This window comes from Clarias gariepinus, chromosome 19, assembly GCF_024256425.1.
Source record: "Clarias gariepinus isolate MV-2021 ecotype Netherlands chromosome 19, CGAR_prim_01v2, whole genome shotgun sequence".
Taxonomy (NCBI): Eukaryota; Metazoa; Chordata; class Actinopteri; order Siluriformes; family Clariidae; genus Clarias; species Clarias gariepinus.
The window spans coordinates 4242501-4259364 of record NC_071118.1 but is presented as its reverse complement, the minus strand read 5'-3'; the positions used below and the strand labels follow the sequence as shown (position 1 = coordinate 4259364).

Below are 16864 nucleotides of genomic sequence, written 5' to 3'. Positions count from 1 at the left end.
ATTTGTAAAATTTTTATCTGCCATGGCTTAGCCAAACCTTAAACACATGAGACACACAGAATGTATTTCTCTCTAATTATATATGATTTTATTTCATTAACAATTCTGCATTCATGTTGATTAAGTGCAAACAATAAATTGTTAAGCCTGTCTTCTGACTTACACTGGGAAATAAAAAATGCTTTTTCCTCTTATGATCAGGAAATATGATTCATCGCTAAATACGACATATAGGATGCGCTCTGGTGTACAAATAGTTCAGATAAATAGAAAATAACAGAATTTTAATATCCTATAGCTTTGTTTTATAAGTTATGATTACTTTTCGTAAATATTTTATCATAAATACCCGAGTAATTTCAAAATCACTTACTAAAATGAAAATTTAAAACTTTATTTATTTATTGTAAATCAAGGGTGTAAAATTGGATCCTAAAAGGGCCATGTGGGTGCAGGCTTTTATTCCAACCAAGCAGAAGCCAAGCCTGTTTAATTAGTCGATCCTGGCTTTCAATAGACTATCAGGTGTAGCTTCTGCTTGGTTGGAATGAAAGCCTTCATCCACATGGCCCTTCCTGGCTCCAGTTCGACATCCTAGTTGTAAATGATCTCTGGTAGCTCACTTGGCAGTACCACCATCATGGCCCACCAGGGTACTGTGCCCCACACTTTGGAAAACACTGATCTAGTCTTTCAGTTTAGTTGGATTAACATATTTGTTTCAGTGTGAGGCCATGTTCAAGAGAAATACTCACTTCCTCACATGCAGTCTTGATGAAGTGCCAGGAACACCATGACAGGGCACTACACACATATTGCACAGATAGATTTATACCTAGATCCACCTGCTGGCATAATTTTGGAAGGTAGGGTGAAAAAAGCAGAAAATCAAGAAAAAAACAGAAAATCTGTAAAAAAAAATAAATAAATAAAAAAAAAAAAATTAAAAACTGTATGCAATATAATTTATTTGCATCAAGATAAAACACAGTACTGTTATAAAATCTAAAGATGAAATCTAATTAAAATGTAACAATAATTTTTGGAAAGTTTCTTTTAGGTATTAAAGAATACAGTATGGTTTAATATATTTACACTTTAATTAATTTGGTTTAGAAAGTTTATTAAGAAAATATTGACGATTTACCAACACCACTTGCACATTACAAGAACTCAAGCTGGCAGTTATTGCCACATCCTCCATACAGTCCTGACCTCGACCCAAGCCATTTCCCCATGTCTGGGCCATTAAAGGAGTTCCTGGGAGGCCGACGTTTCGGACGTGAAACAGACAGGCAGTCCGATCATGGCTTTGGCTTACTGAAAAAACTTTGTGCCTTGATGGTATCCAAGCACTAGTGAAACACTATGATATGTACGTTAATGTAGCAGGGGATCATAGAGAAATAAATATTGTTTTGACTTTCTTAACTTAAACTATTATTTTGCATAATCTAATGTCCTATAATCCAGATTATACCTAGAATCCAGGTAATGGCTTTCAATTGAGTTAAATAATTTTGTACAGCATTACAAAATTAGCAGGGGATTATATATTAGCAGGGGATTATATAGAAAAATAAATGAAGTTTTTACTCTTATAAATATGTTCTGTTATTCTGCACAATCAAAAGTCTCTGTTTGATTTGAACACACCTTGTATATAAAATGACTGTAAAATGTAATCAGGTTTTTTAGCTATCAGTCTTCACACGATTGTAAGTCTTAAATGGTTCTCATAATGCGTTGGACTTGGGTGTTAAAAAAAAGAAAAAGAAAGCAGTTTAATACAGTTCACTGTTGAGTTTGTCTTTAAGAGAAAACTTGCTATGTTTATTCAAAAAATCTAAAAAGAAATAAAACTTAAATAAACAATATATATATAATAAAAAGTACATTTATTTTAAAATAAATAAAAATATTTTTTATTTAAAAAATTACATTTATTTTAAAACAATTACATTACATGCTTCACTTAATGAACTCAAGTTCTATCCATGTATGCATATAGATAAAATTTTAGTAAACTAGATGAAATATATTACATTTAATAACACAGCTACTCATATTTGAATAAATGGACCTGGTATTAAATGTGAGGTAAAACCACTTTACCCTGTACTTCTTACATTTTGTTAAATACAGTCCTTAATGATTCCCTGTGTGGATGTTGCAATGCTGTAAATCTACACTAGAGGGCAGTCTGTACCCTTTTCCCTCACAACCACCACGACTTGAGTGACCAAATAATACACATGGATTAAAAATAACATAGCTTTAATTATTATAAACAGAAGCCATGGCTTGTTTTAAGCCTGTAGGTAACTTAGATATTCTTAGCTGAATATACTGTATAGTCTAACCAGGGGCCGTGGAGGTAACCACTAAGCCGCCTTACAATAATTATGATATTTTTATATATCCAAAAGTATGTGGACAGCCAGCTTTTGGAATCATATAGACCTGTCGAACATTCCATTCCAGAGTTGGACCTTACTGTGTGCACACGAGCATCACAATGCTGGAACATGTTTAAGTCTCTTAGGTCTACTGAAGCTACAGCACACAAATACGTCCTATATAACAATGTGCATGTATGTTTAGTGTAAGTCATTGTCCTGGAACATTGTCCTCCCAAAAGTCCCAGTTTGACTTGAACGCCCTGCAGCTGTAACAGCTGGTGCTGGATGTCACACGCTGACCAAAGGTGAAAAGTCAAATTCGTCGACTATAGCAGTTCGAATTTGACTTTTTTAGTAGCAAAATTAAATCGAAGAGCAAACTGAAATGTTTAACTAAAGACCAGTTTTAATTATGTGCACCTATTATGTTGATGACACTGAAAAAGATACCCTGAGCAGAAAACTGGAAAATCAGCTGAGCCTCATGAATATACAATATTGATGCATTTGATTAAACCCATTTATGTGCTGTTATGCATTCAGGTCTGTCGTTGGACATAATTTATTCATGCATTTGCTGCTATAACTTTAGGGCATACAATATGCAAAGTTGAATCTGTCACAGGAAAAAAAAACTTCATCTAGTCCAGCTGTCAGATTTGTTTGCGTGCAGTTATGAAGTGCCACCATGTATTATGAAATATTAATTATAGAATAGATGGAGAATATATAGTTGAATTAAACACTCGCTCTAAAAACATACTCAATCAAAATGACGTTTTGAGAAAGATGTTTGATAATTCATGCAGTTTTATGAATTTGTACCAAAAATGCAAAAATGCCTTGCATATATACACTGCCCGGCCAAAAAACAAACAAATAAACAAACAATATATATATATATATATATATATATATATATATATATATATATATATATAAAGATGTAACACACTCTCCTATTTGTTTGCCTTGATTATGGCACGCGTTTACTGTGGCATCATTTCCTTAAGCTTATGCAATGTCACAATATTCATTTCTGTCCAGAGTCCCATTAATTTCTCTTCAAGAACTTGTATTGATGATGGAAGAGTTGCACTGCTACGTAAAGCCTTCGCCGCTCCAACACATCCCAAATAATCTTACCAAGTTTAAGGTCTGGACTCTGGTTAAGGTGGTGGTCAAGCCATGTGTGAAAATGATGAATCATGAGAAATAATATCTCTGAGCCAGATGAATCCTTATGCCCGTGCCATAAGGAAAAAAAAGAATCCACTGATCATTCTATTGCCACATACCAGTGCTGAAATTAATCCTGACCAACTGAAGCAACTCCTGATCATTAACACTTTTTCATTAAGCATCTCTTCATCCGCTCTCCTCTCACCCTGATGCACCCATCACTCTGAACCAGGGTAAATCTGGACCTGATCAGACCACATGAACTTTTTCCCATTGCTCCACAGTCTATTCTTTATGCTTTCTAGCAAACTGAAGACTTTTGATTTCTGATTAATCTCACTAATGAGTTTTTTCCTTAAGGCTACACAGCTGTTTATTCCCAATCCCTTGAGTTCTTTTCACATTCTGCGTGCGGAAATCATGTTACTCTTATTCACTATTAAACATAGTCATGAGTTTTACTGTTGTTGTTTCACAATTTGGTAATAATTTGTTTCATCTGAATCAGAGTTGAAACATATCACTGCAGTAATTATCCAGTGGAAAGCTCTTGACTCCTGGCGTGGCTTTATTTTGGCCAGGCAGTGTTTATTAAATGTATTTTCCTGCGTCCATCATAAAGCTTAAAAAATTACACGAGGTGTATTTAACATTGCAGCTTAATCATTTCACTGACTTAATATGGATTTTTTATTTTTTTTTACAAACAGAAAAGAAATATCTTAGACATAACCTACATCAAATAAAATGGCTGACATACAACCACGTTTTTGTGTTTTCGAAATCCTATCCTCCCCCTTTTCACTTTAAACATTAAACCACTGCAGAGATCTATTATAATTCCACAGACGTGCATCTGCTTCATTTCTGCTTAGTCTGAGCATCATATGGCTGAGAAACTCAAGAACCCATTGGCGAGCGCGGTGCTTCCGCTCATGCTACAGATGCATGCTATTGAACCCTCAAAAGGAAGCGCTTTGAGTTGTACTTAAATAGTTCAACAAGAGGGGGATACTCGTCAGAGTCGGGCCTGGTGAATGCTGTTAAAGATCTTTCAGTCCGCAGTATATGATCACAATCTTGGGATATTTTGTCACTCTTTGACTATGTAATTATCTCGGTAGGGTGGGGAGAAAATGTGGCGAGAAGGTTCTGTCACTCAAATGCTCGAAGGTTGATGACTGACAGCCAATGGAAGTGCAGGAAAGGAAAGTGGAGCAGAAAATGAAGTAAGCTTTCACTGTGTGCACGCCTGCCCGCACTAATGATCGTGTAATTATTAATACAGTTTGATTAACCGATGCCCAATAAATCACACTAACGCTCGGGTGCGACGTTGCTTCCGCCATTTATGATTCATATTCCTGTGATCTTTGCATTTTCAACTGATAAAATGATGAATAAATTGTGAAACTGAGCACAGACTTGATTTAATTGGTTTTACATTTACATTAAGGCATTTGGCAGACGCTCTTATCCAGAGCGACTTACATTTTTATCTCATTATACACCTGAGCAGTTGAGGGTTAAGGGCCTTGCTTAAGGGCCCAACAGTGGCAACTTGGTGGTTGTGGGGTTTGAACCTGGAATCTTCCGAACCTTAGTCCAGTGCCTTAACCACTGAGCTACGCCTGATCCCTGGTTTTAATACTAAGTGAAGGAAAATACCTTTTTTTTGTTGCAGTTTCTTCGGAATCTGTATTAAATTAAATTAATATCTATTTCTTCAATCCTTTCATACGTCCGAGCTGGTCAAGAGAGTTAGACCTTCGGATATGTCACTGGTGTTATTCAGAGCTTCTCAGAGGACACATCGTCTGCATGGTTTTCTTGCACTGACAAAATAATATGTCTGACCTTTCAGGCCGAAATGTCACCACAATCAACATGCACCTTATGCAACTGTAGCAGGAGTTATAATGGTTCCAGTGCGACGCTGGTGGTTTCGTTTCAGACGCCTGCTTCTAAGGTAAACAAGCGGCAAAACGAAGGATTTTAATGACTTATTTGGCATGGCCCTGTGTCAGACCATACAACAGAGCATTGTGTGTGTGTGTGTGTGTGTGTGTGTGTGTTGCATTTTTCCTCCATCATTCACGACTATTCTTCTATTTATTGCTCTTCATGTTGGCTTCTTCTTCCTTGCTGAAATATAACAGGATTCCTTTTTTTTTAGATTAAGATATCCATTAGTAGTTTAATCCCATTAATGAGATTTATGCATAAAGGTTTAATACGAGAATTTGTTCCCAGGATAAACGAAGCTTTTAGTTTCAAGGGTAAATTCTTTCCTTGCATTTTCCAACTTGATAGTAAGTTGGGGTGCGAGCACATGGCTTGGTCAGCCCTCACACATCACACATAGGCCTTGCTTAAGGGCCCAAATGTGACAGCTTGGCATTACCGGCGCCAAACTTCGAATCAGTATCCCAGAACCACGCCTGTCCAAAACATGGAGATGCTGGGGATTGAACCCAGGACCTCATACATGCGAAGCATGCGCTCTACCACTGAGCTACATCCCCACAGGAATGAGGCAGAGCTCCAGTAGATAAAGCAGTTTGTTGCCTTTCACCAAGGTAAGCTCTTTTTAACTTACGACCACCCTTGAATTTTATATATATATATATATAGTTGAATCAATTCTTCAACATCATGACTGCTACGTGAGTATATCATGCCTCAAGTGGGGGGAAAAATGCAGCATCCTGAACAACAAGATGCAAGAAAAAGAACAGAAAGACGTCTTGCCTTTCCCTTATCTGCTACAATCTTCAGGAATTTTTCACTTGGCCGGACAAACCCATGATTTTGGCATTTAAAACAATGTTAAGATTGTCCAGATTGTTCTCTCTCTCTCTCTCTCTCTCTCTCTCTCCCTCATTGTTTCACTCTGTCCAATTTTCACATTTCCTCCCCCACATCATCACCTTCACATGCAATTCTCTGGCACTGAGAGGCAATTTGCAATTGCATTTACCGCTTTGCATAACAAAATGACCGAATAAGTGCACAGGTTATTATTTTTTTTGGGGTGGGGTGAACATGATTGGTTTCGTGTAGAGGTATCGGAATTACATAAAACAACAAATCAGTGTGTGTGTGTGTGTCCAGCTTGTAATTTTAACAACATGGCATTTAGTATCCAAAATCAATACCAGGATTTTTCAAATGCTGATATAATGCAAACTATTAAGATGCCAATATGCGTCCATATGGATCATACACACGGACAAGACCACAAATCTCTGAAACCCTCCAGAGGATGAAGGAGGATAAAGATGGACATCTGCACCTGGGTCAAAACTGAAAGAAAAAAAATAATAATGTAAAAGGGTGTAATAACGCAGCGCATCACAACATATCGGTCAATACAAGGTTCTTGATTCAACGTACAGTGCCTTGCAAAAATACCCCTTGAACTTAGAGCACTCAGCTATAGAGCATTAGAACGCTTAGAACACTCACTCAGAGCCTTAAAAATTTATTTTACAAATAGAAATCTGAAAAGCGTTTATATTCAGCCCCCTTTAGTCTGATCCCCCTAACTAAAATCGCCTTCAGATGTCACCTAATTAGTAAATAGAGTCCATCTGTGTGTAATTTAATCTCAGTATAAATACAGCTGTTCTGTCCTCAGAGGTTACCAACAGCATCCTAAAACACAAGAAACACTTAATTAATCAGATCAGGAGCCAAGGCACGCACAGCTACGGTAGCAAAATGTGCAAAAGTTCAAGGGGTATGAATACTTTTGCAAGGCACTGTTGTAGAATCCATACAACAGTCTCAATAAAGTTAGCTATTTAGCATCACCTAATGAATAGCACCACCTGATGGAAACACTAGTGCTTGGATACCATCAAGGTAAAAAGGTTTTTTTCAGTACGTCAGAGCCATAAACAAACTGCCTGCTTCACGTCTGAAATGCTGGCCTCCCAGGAACTCCTTTAATGGCTCAGACATGTGGAAATGGCCTGGAGCGAGATCAGGGGTGTGTGTCAACTCCCAGATGACTTCCTGTAATGTGCAAGTGGTGTTGGTAAATGATGTGTGTATGGAAGTACTGTATAGCCTTTTTTAAAATATTTGCACCCAAGAGTCTCATCACTGTATTGTGCTTGAAGACTTCTGTAAATGTCAATTGCTTTCACGCATTCATTCGGAAGAAATTGATTTGTCTTGAACGCCTCCTTATAATTTTTTTTTTTTTCAAAGCTATCTACCGACTTTAATAATAAGAAGAAATAAAAACCTTATGGTATATAGAAACTGATGTGCTTCAGCAGCTCTTTGTTTATGCAAATGACAAATTAATCACAAACGACACTAAGGTGACACTTATTTGACCATAATTGATCATAATTAGGCACTGTCTGCAAGTCTTTAAATTAAAGTTCTCTCTCGAGATATAAAAATCACCCTTGGCAAGGGTCATTTGCCTTTGTTGGGAAATCACTGATAAAATGAAGACAAAGAAGAGTTCAGTTGAAATGAGAGTAATTGAAATGCACCGAGCGAGAAATGGGTACAAGAAAATATCAGAGAGTCTGAATGTCTCTTTTACCGCTGTGGGATCATTGATCAGAAAGTGGAAGCTGCACATCCGAGCAAGACTTCGACTAACGAGTGAAGCCACTAACAATCCAACCAGCACTCTTAAAAGTCTCAGTGGATGAAATTAAAATAAAGGTACACAGGTGAGTCCACAGGGGTCTCCATAAAACAAGTCTCTACAGAAGTGTGGCAGGAAAAATGATCCCAGGAGAATTTGGGAACGAGGATTGGACAGGGTGCCAGTACTTTATAGGGCGCACATGCTCACACTACATGCAATCTGGGAATAGCAATTAGTCTACTTTGCATGTATTAGTCTACTTTGCTGGCCAAAACATGGAGATGTCAGGTATTGAACCCAAGACAACATACATGCAAAGCATGCACGCTATGCATGCTACATCCCCATGCAATTGCAAACGAAAAATGAATTACAAAACTATTATGGAAATTATTGCTAAAAGATTTACTTGTTAGAAATCCAGCCAAGGACCACCACACTGTTAATATTCTGCTGGTAGATTGTTCCTCTTGACCAGGGGTTCATCTTCAAGAGTCCTCAATGAAGCAAGCCTCTACAGATGGGCGATAAGGAAGATTCATACGACAGGTTGTACTAAAAGAATCAGTTTCTTGCTCAAGAGAAAAATAGGTCCAGCTTGGCATTCCAAGGGCTTTAACCCCAATCTACTGATCAGTTATCCAGAGCCACCACTGGCCAAAACATGGAGATGCTGGCGATTGAACCCAGGACCTCACACATGCGAAGCATGCGCTCTACCTCTGAGCTACATCCCCATACGTTACTGAAATAAAATGCATTATAATTAAGCAATATCTGACAAGAGGGAGTGCTGTTGTGATGAATATCATATCAAAGCCGTGCTGATATTTATCGCAACAGCACAACCTCAAAAGTGTGACAAACGTGACTGTCGGAGCTGGTGGCCGACATTCAGCGACCAAGGGTTAGTGTAACTAACAGGTGAAAGTAAATTCTTTTAAATTCTTATGGGTTCTATGTAACCAAACGTGGAGGAGAATAAACCATGGAGGTGGTGGACAGTCAAGTTTCTCTTTATGTTTCAATTTATTATGCTTTACAATACCAGCTCCATTAACTTCCAGGTTCTGGGGTTAAATCTGAAATAGCTTTAAATGGATATGCTCTAGTGTATAAAAGCACTTGTTTTGCACCTCAAGTAGTGCTCTTGATCAAGGGTTGTAGAGTGATTTTGGATTCAGCCTTGTGGTAGAAGCTATTACTGCCCAAAACATGGAGATGCTGGGGATTGAACCCAGGACCTCATACATGCGAAGCATGCGCTCTACCTCTGAGCTACATCCCCATCCGTGTTCAGCTAGATTGTTCCTTTTCCCAAGGTTTTCATTTTTCAACATTTCTCCATGAAACGAGTCTCTACAGAAGCGCAATAAGAAACATTTATACACCAGGATGTATGTTCTTGTATAGAGGACGAAGAATGTATATTTACCACATATCATAACAGTGCAACTTTTTTTTTTGCCAGATACCAGTTTATTAGTGGGTTGGAATCAGAACACTGGGTCAGCCAGGGCAGGTGGGTTAAGGGCATTGATCCAATTCGCAACAGTGGCAGCTTGGTATTACCGGGGCTTGAACCCTAATCTACTGAGTTGTTACCCAGACCCACAATGGCCAAAACCATTACCATGCTAATGAGACCCTACACATGCGTGTGCTCTGACTAAAAATAGATTTGCTTTCTTTAAAATCTAGCCAACAAACCAAGTCCATATTGCCTCTACACCAGCTGCATGGTGTTTTTGTATGTGGCACATATACATTAAAGCATGCGTTCCCCATGTCTGAGTTTTTTAAAAAGTTGGATTCAAAGCATACTGTATGGTAAACCCTGATAGGGCATGATATTGTCATGCACAAGACATTGTGACTCTTGATTGCCAACCTGCAAATCAATGACTCAGTGCCAACATTGGACAAAATGAGGAAAGTTCATGGATTAAATTGAGAACTGCATACACGGAAACCTCTGAGTTGACTAAAGAAGACTTTAACAACATAGATCAATACCTGAAGTAAAAAAAAAACTATTCAAACAAACAGAAATTATAACAAACTAAAAAATACAAAAGATCATTCTTATGATGAAACATGGTGGTGGTGGCATCATGCTACAGTATGGAGCCGCTTTTTTTTTAACTGTGGCACTGGGAAATGCCAATACTAGAGCATACAGTAAGAATTCACATCAAGTATAATGAATGGAAATAAACATGTACAAAATCCTTCAGGTCGAGTGAAACACTTTCGCAAGCCACTTCCAATAGTGTGAAGTGTCTGGATCTATCTTGCATTAAGTTTATTAATACATTGTGTTGGTTATTATCACTAATTAGTTATTGTACTTGGAAAATGTTGAATGCTTCAATACCTCTGGGAATGGAGAAACTCAAACAGATACACACACAATGCCTCAAATCGGGACCTGATCATATTACAGTCTAGAACATGGAAATGTGTGTTTTGTTAATAATCAACAGATTTCTTTATTGCCATTATAATTATACTGTATGAGGAAGAGGAGGAGTCAGACTCCAGGCAGTTACCTTCTTATTTAAACATCTTCTTGTCCTTGATTAACCAGGTCACTGGATGTCTTGTTAGACAGTATTGCGTTCGTCCCGTAAGCCGTGAGAAAAATAACATTGAATGCATCACCTTTATTTAGAATTTGCAACATATGAACTCCCACACACGTACAGAAATACGGACTGATCGACTGAAACACTAACCTAAAGGAAAAGGAGAGGCACGGACAATATAGCTGTAGAGAAAAAAATAATACATAAATAAATCAAATGCTGTTAAAAACCCACCTGCCTGCTTAGTGGTGAAAGGTTGGTAAAAGTGAATAGGTCACATTTAAATAAATTTACATACTTAAATTACATTTACAGGAAGAAGTCGCTTTAGGCCTGTCACAGAATGCTCAGTGTGACAGGATAAACAAAAATGAACAAGGATAAACAAAAACAGCCAAAAGATTATAACCATTAACATGAAAGCTATCTAGGATGTGGGGCTCCCCTTGTGTCACCGGGGTGGCTTTGGCCCCTCAGGGTGTGATTACAAAGGGTTTCTGTGGGTTTGCTGTGGTGTCAACGGGTGTGGGGAACTGGGTGCTCTGGTGGACAGCATTGACTTTTTTCAGTAATTTGTTCTGCATTGGAGTTTTTGTGAAAGCAGACTGGACAGGCTGGCCTTTGGTACCTGTGGGCATGGGTGGGCCTTGGGTGCCCACCATCCTGTCCACCGGGTAAATTGAACACATTGATTATCAATTATATACCAGTAACAAATAGCTAAATAGTTCATAGCCAACACACACACACACGTGCACACACACCACCTTCATGAGAGCATCCCCAAGACAGCACGTTTCCCTGCATGTAAAGGGCACTGCATCTCATAAGTAAGGAACTTCACTGAACTGACATCTATTAAGGCATTTCATCATGTTTCCTCGCTCACAGGAGAACCCTACGGGCACCGCGTCACATATTTACCTTTAGAATGGCACCCTAGAGGGCGCTGTCACTTTTCCTCACAAGTAGCAGAACCCTAGAGGGCACATCATCATGTTCTCCACTATAAAAGCCACACGTTATCACTTTTTATCTACTTTAGAGGCACCCTAGAGGACATTATTTCATGAAGACAGATAATATTTTGATGTGTGTGTGTAAAAAAAAATAAAATAAAAAATAAATGCGCTTCTTTTCAACACCTTTTATGAACTTGTTTGTGAATAACTCCATGATTTACCCAACGCCAAAATCACACATTGTTTATTTTTCACCCATTGTGCATTTTTTTCGTAGACACGCCAAAATACAGTTGATCCACAAAAAGTTTCTTCTAATATATCACGCACTTTACACTTTACTCCTAGTTGATACATGAGGGTCCAGGTGCACAAAAGTACTATATATATGTATAATAAGGTATATTTTGTGGTGGTTTGTTTTGTTGTTGTTGCTGAAATAACTAGTAGAAAGTAGAACTCTTGAGGAGAGAACAAGAGCCTATGAATTACAGAGCTGAGTTGGTAATTGCATCAGCCTAGTATTTCAAAATGTTCATTTGGACCCGCAAACAAGCCTAGGGCTGAGTAGCAAAGTATGAAAACAACCGCGTCTGGAATCAAGGAATGTTGTAAGATATAAGCCAAAAAGAACTATAGTTCGCATAATTCACCATAATTGAAAAAAAAATTGCATTCTTTGCATCGGTAAATACAAAGAATGCAAAAGAAGGAAGAGCAGCTGCCTGCCAAAAGTCCTGCACATTGAAAACCAGTCACAGAAGCAAGTTCAGGAGCGAAACACATCAGATTAAGATTTAGTTAACTGTCACATGTACCTTTCAGCACAGTAAAATAATTTTTTTTTGTATATCATAGTTAGAAAGCTATTTAGAGTGCAAGAATATGAATTTGCAGGATACAGCGCCCCCTGGAGCAGATAGTATTACCGGCCTAGCTCAAGGACTCAACAATGCCAACTTTGAACCCCCAACCTTCCACCGTTCCCCCCCGATAACGGTATGTCATCTTAAACAATACTTTTTATTCTTAGCAACTGCTTCTAAGTCATTCCGAATTTCCTCTGAACTGTGTGTGTCGTCTTTTAAACCTTTATTACTGATAGGTAACGTTAGTGCGAGCATCTGTCAACATGCCAAAAGGTTCATGACTCACCAAACTAAAAATACAAAAGATCATTCTTATGACGAAACATGGTGGTGGTGGCATCATGCTACAGTATGGAGCTGCTTTTTTTTTTTTTACTGTGGCACTGGGAATTTTGTTAGTGGGTAAAATGAAAATGGATGGATATGAATACTGTGAACTATGGGCTCTGATCTTAGCCCTGTTGGAAATTGAATGTCTTAATAGAATTAGTTTTCCATCTTTACCCCTTTGTAAATACAATACTAGAGCATACAGTAAGATTTCACATCAAGTATAATGAATGGAAATAAACATACGTACAAAATCCTTCAGGTCGAGTGAAACACTTTTGCAAGCCACTTCCAATCGTGTGAACTGTCTGGATCTATCTGGCATTAAGTTTATTAATACATTGTGTTGTTTATTATCACTAATTAGTTATTGTATTTGGAAAATGTTGAATGCTTCAATACCTCTGGGAATGGAGAAACTCAAACAGATACACACACAACTCGCACCTTTGTTAACAGTTAACTTGAGGAAAAAAAGCGAACTAACTTCTAACACGAGGCTGAATCCCAAATTCCTCTTTAACTCCTGATCAAGGGCACTACCCTACATAGTGCACTAGCTTCTGATTTTACACTATTTGGTATTCAGTAAAGTTAGTTAACCGAGGCTAAGAAAAATTTAAGAGACTTGTAAGAATTTAATACTACTTTCCTCCCAATAGGCGAGAGTCAAACTCCCAACCATGGAGGTGCGAGATGACCGCTGCTGTATGCTGCCAACACGCTGCCCAGTTACACTCAAAAACACTCACTCCTTTTATACAGCAACATCTCATTTGTTCTAATTGGATCACTAGTGAGATTTGTCTTCGTTTATGGGTTTGATCATTAGATTCAAAATGACATTAGATTCATTGGTCATTGGATTCAAAATGACAATTAAATTTATGTACATAATTGGAATAAACAGCGTTTTAATCCTGAGATTATAAATGTGAGCATAAAATCGTAGCACCTCATAGAGAGATCAGTTGAGTTTCACGTTCTTTGTTTAATTCTTGAATTTTTTCACAATTTCACATGCTCATGACATTCTTGTTAGAATGCAAATGTTTTTCTGAACTAACTGGAACACTAAAAAAACAATCTTGTGTAAACACTCCTGCGAATGATTTACAACGGGTTCCCATCCAGCTTGATAAATGATAAATGAAGGTCCACCATGTGCACACCTTCTCGCTTGCTTTCTTTCTCTCTCACACGCACTCTAGTCCCCTTTTCTCCACTTTCCATCAGTCTCACCCTAGGTTCAGATTACCCATCACCGAGTGGGATTTGCTTTCACAGTAAACAGAGTAGCTGAGTGGCTTCTTTAGGACGGCGAGCGAGCACAACAATCTCCGGCAGCTCTTCAGCGAACCGCTGTGAAATCGCTAGCTCCTGCAGCAAGCACTCAAAAACACTTCAAAACACAATTACATAAGCTCGCGTCTATAGCGCTCATTAGGACTCATAATGAATATTACTTCTGGAAGCCTGTTCATATAATAAGCTTTTTCGTGTTTATGTATAATTCGAGCTGATTTACACAGATGTTGATATTTATTTGTTTACCGGATGGACTTATTAAGAGTGATTTACAGTAAACGGAAAGGAAGAAAGTCATTTGAAGGAAATTTGAAGTTCATGGCTTTAAATGATCAGAAACATGATGCAATCCAAAGTCACTGTGATGTAACGACTCGATTGTAATTCAAATTAGGATCCCTATTTTTTATTATTTAATATAGAAAGAGAGAACGAGGGTTTCAAATGGATATTCTTATCCCGGCATACAAGAAATGAAGCAGAAAAAAATGTCTTTCTTTATGTCAGAGAAAAGCTGGTATATATACACACATGCACACACACAAACACAAGGGAAGTTATTGCAACATCCTCTGCTTGAAGTCATTTCCATATGTTTGGGCTGTTAAAGGAGTTCCTGAGAGGCCAGTGTTTCAGATTTGAAGCGTAAAGGTAATGTGCAATTATGCACGCAGTACACTCTCATAAAATAAAGGTCCATTTTATGACCAAAAGTTTACTCCTGACATCACACTCCTACTGTATGTGCTTGATGAACATCATGTTCCAGTTTTTTATTTATTTATTTATTTTTTATAATAATCTCTGGGAATTCTGGGAAGGTTTTTAAATAGACTTTGAAGCATCACTGTGAAGATTTTTGCACAAAAGCTTAATGAGAGAGAGATAGGATAGGGAGAGATGTTTGGTGAGGTGGTCTAAGGTGCAGTTGATGTTCAGGTAGTGATAGTCAGGACTCTCGAGTTGGTAGATGATAACCTTGACAGATGATGCGGTCTTGAAGCTCGCTTTGTGTACAGGGACAGGGACATTGTCCTGCTGGAACAGGTTTGGGCCTCTAAGTTTCGGCGAAGAGGAATCTAAACGCTACAGCAGACATAAGGACAATCTAAACCAATGGACTGGTGTGGTTGCAGGCAGCTAAACAGAACTTAAACTTGATAGTTTATTGAATAGTAAGATGAGCTGATTATACAAGTTAGATCAGAAATAGCTCCTGCTTGTTACAGTATGTAAATCTAAGCCTACCTATGCTGGCTCTTAGATTAGAGACCCCTGTTTTAGCCAAACGGTGTGCTTTCTATTTTGGGGAAAGGCCTGGAGCATGGATGTCATGGGCAGTTGTCCACATACTTTTGGACAGACTGTGTATCTTTTACCTGTATGGCATATATGGCAGATTTAAAATGTACAGCTTTAAAAGGTGCACCAATGAGTATTCCATCCATCTAGCAGCTTCTGTTGTCCAGCTAGGGATTATGGAAGTTAATGGTGAAATTGTGCAAAAAATACACTGCTGACCGATGTACGAACATATACATCTTTACGAACATATACATATATAACATATTGTAGCGTTTTTACGCCGGGAAGAATGCTGGAGAGACGAGTGAGCTTATTTGCTACCCAATGCAATGGCTGGGAGTACTTTATTCAGCACACAGCAGGTATGGCATGAGCAGCACCTTCACTCAGGAGCCTACATCCAATACAGCACTAGCATGAACTGGAGCACATTTCACACGTCACACCCCTCAACACACACACAACAGGGCCGAAGTCACTAACCCAAACACCTTTCCCCATCATGGTGAACACACCGACATCCCCGCAAGGCATGCTGGTCGTCAGCCGCCGCCCCGCCCACGCCACACTGCCCCCACCCGAGCTGTGACCGTCCCTGGTCACCATGACGAACTTGGTTTTGAAGGCGTGGAGGCGGTCGGCGCTGGCGGTGGAAACGCCGGCGTCCTTTGGCAGGTGAGGGATAAACGTGAACATAGTCCTGAGGCGGTCCGGCCTCCACAGAGTTCAATGTTTCATCGGCGTGCGGCTGGTAAGGCGCAAGACGGTCCCGGTGGAGCAAAACTCGTACCCGCCCCGCCAACCGCACCCGGTAGATGACATCGGAGAGCCGAGCAATTACCGTGCCGGGGCCCACCCAGTGAGACACACGCCCGGTCGAGAGCCCCCTCCTTCTCCTTCCGGAGGAACACACCCACACCTGCTCGCCAGCAGCAAAATCTCGCCCCTGGCTGTGAGTGTCCACGCCCATTCGCTCCATAGGTGCCCCCACCCAAAAGTCTTGCAGCGGTGCCCGCGAGCGCTGGGTGGGGCCCTTCTGCCTGGCGAGGAGCGGTTCACAGTTCAGCTGTGAGACCGGCGGAGCGACTGCGGGTGACGCTGTAAGACGGCTGCATGCTGGTTTGGACGGCTGATCACCACGGGAGGGCCTGGAGGACTGCACGGGGGGAACGTCCTGCGTCGAGGGTTCTACGTCGTGATGGCGCTCCACTTGCTCGCAGTACCGGCCACGCGCTTTGCTGCCCGGCCGGCGAGGGAAAGCGCCGGTGTTAGCGCGCAGATTTCCCGCTCGGTCTGCTTT

At 39.5% G+C, this 16864-nt stretch overlaps 3 non-coding genes across 3 annotated transcripts; all 3 read right to left on the bottom strand.

Annotated features, from left to right (window-relative positions):
• Window positions 1-6037: 6037 nt before the first annotated feature.
• On the bottom strand, window positions 6038-6109 carry trnaa-cgc (transfer RNA alanine (anticodon CGC)). The gene has a single exon. It is a non-coding gene; the product is annotated as a tRNA-Ala (tRNA).
• A 2758-nt stretch (window positions 6110-8867) lies between these two features.
• On the bottom strand, window positions 8868-8939 carry trnaa-cgc (transfer RNA alanine (anticodon CGC)). Its single transcript has one exon. It is a non-coding gene; the product is annotated as a tRNA-Ala (tRNA).
• A 479-nt stretch (window positions 8940-9418) lies between these two features.
• On the bottom strand, window positions 9419-9490 carry trnaa-cgc (transfer RNA alanine (anticodon CGC)). The gene has a single exon. It is a non-coding gene; the product is annotated as a tRNA-Ala (tRNA).
• Between the last annotated feature and the right edge of the window lie 7374 nt (window positions 9491-16864).